A 5,881-nucleotide genomic window follows, 5' to 3' on the forward strand; every position below is an offset into this window, starting at 1 on the left:
CTAGGACAATATCGATATCAAGTATAGGTCATTGTGTGTCATATGCATTGGTTGTCTTCATAACCAAATGGTGTGGAGACACTGGTATGGCATGCAGATAAGAAGTAGGAGTACATCGTCACTGAATGTGATCAATTGTAGAGCACTCTGCTGTCAAAGATAGCTCATGAAGGGTATTGATATAATTGTCCCTCCGATCTGAGATCACCACGGTGACTTGCAAACAACTCACTATACTTTAGTGCCAGACTATCTGAGTTTATAATTTAGTGATAGAAGATTTTTGGGTACAGTCAAATACTTGTCAAGTTAGTGCATGAGTCAAGATGGGATTGACCCCTTCGAATTAGTAGGAGTTAATATATCAATGTATTTCAATTTAGCAAAATATGAGCTCAGATAATCCATATGATAGATTTGAAAGATTGAAATATAATGTGGATGACTTATCGAGGATTGATAGTTAAATTTTAGGTCATCCTCCAGCATTAGGATCAAAAGAATGAATTATACGGTAACCATACGCCAGTAGGTTCTTGAATATTGCTTCACCATCATTCGACCTATCCAGACATCGAGTCACCATTGCTAGATGGTTACATCGATTGGCTCAAAAATTTATTTCTATACTATCGGCTTAGGTTAAACTTATGGAGTCACACTCAAAAAAAATTTCTGACTGATCATATGGTTGTTCAATGATTGAAAATCGTTCAAAGGCTTCATCGTCAATTCGATTGATAGTTAACCTTATGCAAAAATTATAATAAATTTATTTATCAAGTGTTAGTAACTTAATAAAAAATTAATTAGTAATTAGATTGCTGATTAGCTTGATTTGATTGAGCAAAGAGGATTAAATAAAATCTAATTGAATTAGATTCAATTAGGTTTGATCTGATTAAGTTATGAGATGACCTAATCGTTAAGGAAGAATTATCCCTGATTTGATCATGACTTCGGTTCAATCAATTTCTAGTTTGATTGAAATTTGATTAAAAATTTATGAATCTAATTAGATTGAATTTTATCTATTTTATTTGGATTAAACCAGATGTGATTTGGTTTAGATTCAAATTAAAAAATTAAGAGTCCATATTACATTGGACTCTTCTCCCTTGCGCCTCCTACTTTGGATGCCACTTTTCTCCATGCATAAATAGTTTTTACATGAGATTTTTTCATATCAAAGAGCTACTTCCTTTCTCTATCTCATGTCCAAATTTGAGTAAAATCTGATATCATATGGTGTGTTGAAATTTGATTTGAATGGGATACCACATAAGATAAGGTTTGACCTTATCTACAACTCTTGCCTCCACTTGCTTTTTATTCCATTATTTTGTGTGACAAAATAAGGTTTCTCACCATGGAAAATCAGATTAGGATCTGATTTCATGTGGAAAAATAAATTTTGGGTCGTCCCATATTTATTTTGGGTGTGAAAATTGTGAAGGTGCGACAACTGTGGAAGAGTCCCAGATGTCTAGGACTCTTCATCCCCACCTCCTTACATGTTGAAATAAAAAGAGTTTTATTTTCTTCTTATGTGTGTATGACACCAGAGGAAGAGGGCTTCATGTGAGGAAGCTTTGGGGCATGGGTTCTTTGTGAAAAAAAGAGAGGAGAGTCCTCTCTCTTAGGTGTGTGCAAAAACCTAGTTTCTAGGGTTTTGGATCTAAGGGTTTGGGAAGAGAGAAAAAATAAGAGGGAAAATAATTTCTTCTCCATATTTTTTTTACATCCTCATCTCCTCCAGAAGTCCATCTTCAACTTTTAAAAAAGTTTCAGATATTTGAAGAAAGGATCTAGATCAGTCAAGAAGAAGGTCTTCACATGAACTAGCATTCTCGAGAAGATCAATCAGATCAGGGCTTCGAGTGGACTTTCCATAGAGGCTGGCCGCATGTGTGACTGTGAGCAACTAGCCAAGATTATCTTTTTTATGTCTCTCAGTAGTGGCAATCATTGATCCGTGCTCATGTATGGAGTTTTAAACTCAGATAGCAGTAGATTTGATCTACTGCTTACATCCATGCATACAAATTTTATATGCAACATATCATATCATAGATCCTAAAGTAGGTTAATTTAATGATTAGATCATATGCATGTTAGGTTAATATGATTAATCTATTTACTTACTACTATAATTTATTCAAAAAAATTTTAAAATACATGCATGAAAAAGTATATATAGACATGTGGAGGGCTCTTGGATGAGTGGTGGGAGAGTCCTGGTTGGGCTCTTATGCAGGAAGCAAAGTGAAGTGATGCAGCTAAGACCAAGGCACATGGAGGGGATGTAGCTGGGCTTCTTCATGTAGGACTTGGGTGTGGTGTGACGATGGGACTCAATGGACCCTTGGTGCACGAGTGCTTGTGTGGGACTGAGAGTGAGGCAGGTCTGGTTCAAATGTAGAAGGGCGGATGCAGAGTTCTTTGAATAAGGACATGGCTTGGGATGTGGAAAGAGCTATGGTGCAAACACGAAAAGTTGTGTGATCTAGATGGGTTGTTGGAGTTTGAAACGAAATGGAAGATGCATGGAAGCCAATAGATTTTGATGTGGTACAGATGCTTCTCGCTACTTTTAAAAAGGGGGCAACAGCATACAATGCGGGCATCGATCATTTTATCCTTGGACCCGATCACCACCATTCACTACACCAATACGATCCTTCTCCACCTAAAAACCATAGAACCAGCCACCCAAACTCTCTCCAAGCTGCCTCCTCTTCCTCTCATCCTCACACCGAATATTTCATCCAACCATCCTGCCACCACCGTTATCCATCTCTTCTCCCATTAATTCTCCCTTCACTCCTCCATACCAAAACCCCTTTCTCCTTGACGCCATCATCCTTCCCTTTGCTGCTATCAACCAGCTTCCAACTGCTATCCAGGAGTCTCTTTAGCCCTAGGATGTTAGCGGGCAAGAGTTTCATAGCTGGCTAAGCTTTCATGTCTCGAAAAATCCTTGAAGTGCTTGTAATAAGTAGTGATGTTTTGACTTATTTTTTGTACCTCTCCTTTCTATGAAATAAAAGATCTACTTTCAATTTGTTTATATTTCTCTTATCTGAAATCATATTTAGAATAGTCTATACTCTTGAAATGAGCCATGATCTATGAATACAGTTTGTACTCTTGGAGTAAATTATTTTTAAATATGATTCCTTCTCACTTTGGATGCATCTCATCTTGACTAGCCTATACTCCAGAAGAATGGATCGTGATCCAATGGATACCAGCCATGCTCTCACCAGATAGATTATATCCTAATAGGTGGCATATAGATTCATTGCATAGTAGGAGGGTATTAACTATTTGCTAGGTAACTAGACAAAATTTTGAGATATTTCTCTGATTCTTGACATACTTTTCTATTAGTATTGATTTACTTTGCTTTTGTTAACATTATTTTAGTAGATCAATCAATTTTAATTCTTCTTTAATTTTAGTACTCAAACATAACTCAGCCCATAATCTCTGTGGATATAAACCTGACTTGCATTATCTATATAGTAGTAAGTTAGTGATTTATTTTTGACCACCTCATGACAAGCGATCAAATTTTTAGTTTTTAGTGCTTTCTAACTTGCCTAATTTATTTAGTCAAACTTACATTCCTACAATATCAATTTTTTTTTCTACATTGACATCTCATAAGCTATTTAAGAAATTAGAGATCTAACCATAAAATCTTAAAAAAAAATTAATTTAATTTAGTCTTGACTGTGTACTAATCATGAAGCTTGGACATCTTGGTTTGTTGCATCTCATCTCCATAATAAACCTTAAGGGTATTAACCCATTAATTAGACAAGATAGGGATTTCATCACCCTTCCTTAGCCCATAAACCATAATTTTCACCTTGCATACCCAAGCCTAATTTAAAATTAATTAGATATTGACCACTAAGGTGTTGGAGCTCACCAGGACAAGGCATCCGAAAGAGTTAGACTAGATCAGGATTGGCTAGTTGACTGGTGTCTAGGAAAGGAGTTCAGAGATTACGTTCCGAAGAAAGTTGGTTACTTAATTAGGTCCATTGCAAAAGTATGAGGAACCACTCATTGATCTTATACTTATTTGGCTAGTTAGCTAGTTAGTTTTTAACTTGGAGGGCTCCAAAATGGCCTTGACAGTTAGGAGTTGTCTAGATCTAGGGTAACCTAGGATAAAAATTTGCTTGAGTAAGTGTTGGATAATTTTTTTTTTTTAAAAATATAACTCTTCTCTCTTCTTAGATTAAAGACTCTTAGGCTCTTCTCTTTAGACTTCTTTCACTCTTCTCTCACTTTCAAAAAAAAAATTTATAAAAATTGAAATTTTTTATATTTGCTTTGAGGTATAATTGTAGGGTGTATGCTTTGTCGTAGATTGTTATGATCAGAAATCCAACATTTTGATCCAGAAATAGAAAGAACCTTTAGAGCTAATAGATGTAGAAATATGGATCGAAATCAGGAGAATGATCCACCTAGGTAGTTGAAGGAGTACTTTATTTCTTCCACATATACCTACTCTCCTTGTATTCAAGTGTCCCTTATGGAGGCCACCCAATATGAAATTAAGTTCAGTATAATCCAAATGTTACCCTCATTTTATAGACTTATTAATGAGGACCCTTATAAATATTTTGATGAATTTCTTAAGATATGCTCAACTGTCAAGATTCACAACTTCTCTGATGATGTTCCTAGGTTGAAATTATTCTTTTTCTCACTTAAGGACAAAGCCAAATACTAGCTACATACTTTGGATTCCATAACTATATCAACCTAGGACTAGCTCCAAGGAGAGTTTCTCAAGAAATATTCTTTCATAGAAAAAACTAATCAAATGAGAAAAACCATAACTAGTTTTTTCTAATTAGATGATGAAATATTCCATGAAACATGAGAGAGGTTAAAGGACCTTATTAGAAAATATCCCCACCATGCTGTACCCAATGAGGAGAAGGAAAACTGTTTCTCACAGATAACCAGAGTTGCATCTAATTTTTTTTTATAAATCTATATGAATAAGGATCAAATCCTTACCTGGATTGTAGCAGAATTGGAGATCAAATCTCTAGAATCTAGATTCAACCTTCGCGTAGGCCTGAAACTGTAGGCCCTCTACTTCGTATGCACGCCAGGCAACGTAAGAAAGCATGATGAATCTCCTGATCAAAGCACCTTCGCAAAGCAACCCAATGAGAGAGGAGAGATCCTGGTGTGATGCCTTACACTAGCAAGGGGGATGCCCAAGGAGGGCCCATGATAAGGAGGAAGAGGGCGGCAAGGAGGAGGACATGCCAAAGGGAAGGGACGCCCACAAGCTCGCGCCTCTCTCTCTCTTTCTCTCTTCTCTCAATCTGATTTTTATGCTATCTCTTATGCATCCATAGATAGAGACCCTCTCTATTTATAGATAATTTTTATGATCTAATAAGTATAGGACTCCTAATTCAAATATGCTTTGAATTAGTCTATTACTTGTGGAAGGACTTCTACATGAGATAGAATTGCCATCATATATGGCACCAACAATGCATCCACTTCCACACCCATATGGGATGCCCACAACTAGCACCACACTAGGTGCTGGTCAGGCAAGATGTGAGAGAGTCCTAGTGGAAGTAGGACTCCAAGGATCTCATCCAAAAAGGGTCCAATTCGAATCCAATTCGAAGTTGGTTCGAAATAATTTTGAAAGGCTATCAATCTTAAACTCTTTAGGACTTTAGAATCAAGTCTAACTTAAAATTTTGAATCTAATTAAGTTTAATTAATTTAAATCTAATCTAAAATTAATTAATATTTAAATTTAATCTCTCATAAACGTCATGGATCATAGATCAAGACCTATTCATCTCTGGGATTGAACCTG

At 36.0% G+C, this 5,881-nt stretch overlaps 1 non-coding gene across 1 annotated transcript; it reads right to left on the bottom strand.

The window, feature by feature from the left end:
- Positions 1–4,846: 4,846 nt before the first annotated feature.
- Positions 4,847–4,952, bottom strand: LOC114913354 (small nucleolar RNA R71). Its single transcript, XR_003799376.1, has one exon. It is a non-coding gene; the product is annotated as a small nucleolar RNA R71 (small nucleolar RNA).
- Between the last annotated feature and the right edge of the window lie 929 nt (positions 4,953–5,881).

Source organism: Elaeis guineensis, chromosome 8 (assembly GCF_000442705.2).
Source record: "Elaeis guineensis isolate ETL-2024a chromosome 8, EG11, whole genome shotgun sequence".
Classification (NCBI taxonomy): domain Eukaryota; kingdom Viridiplantae; phylum Streptophyta; class Magnoliopsida; order Arecales; family Arecaceae; genus Elaeis; species Elaeis guineensis.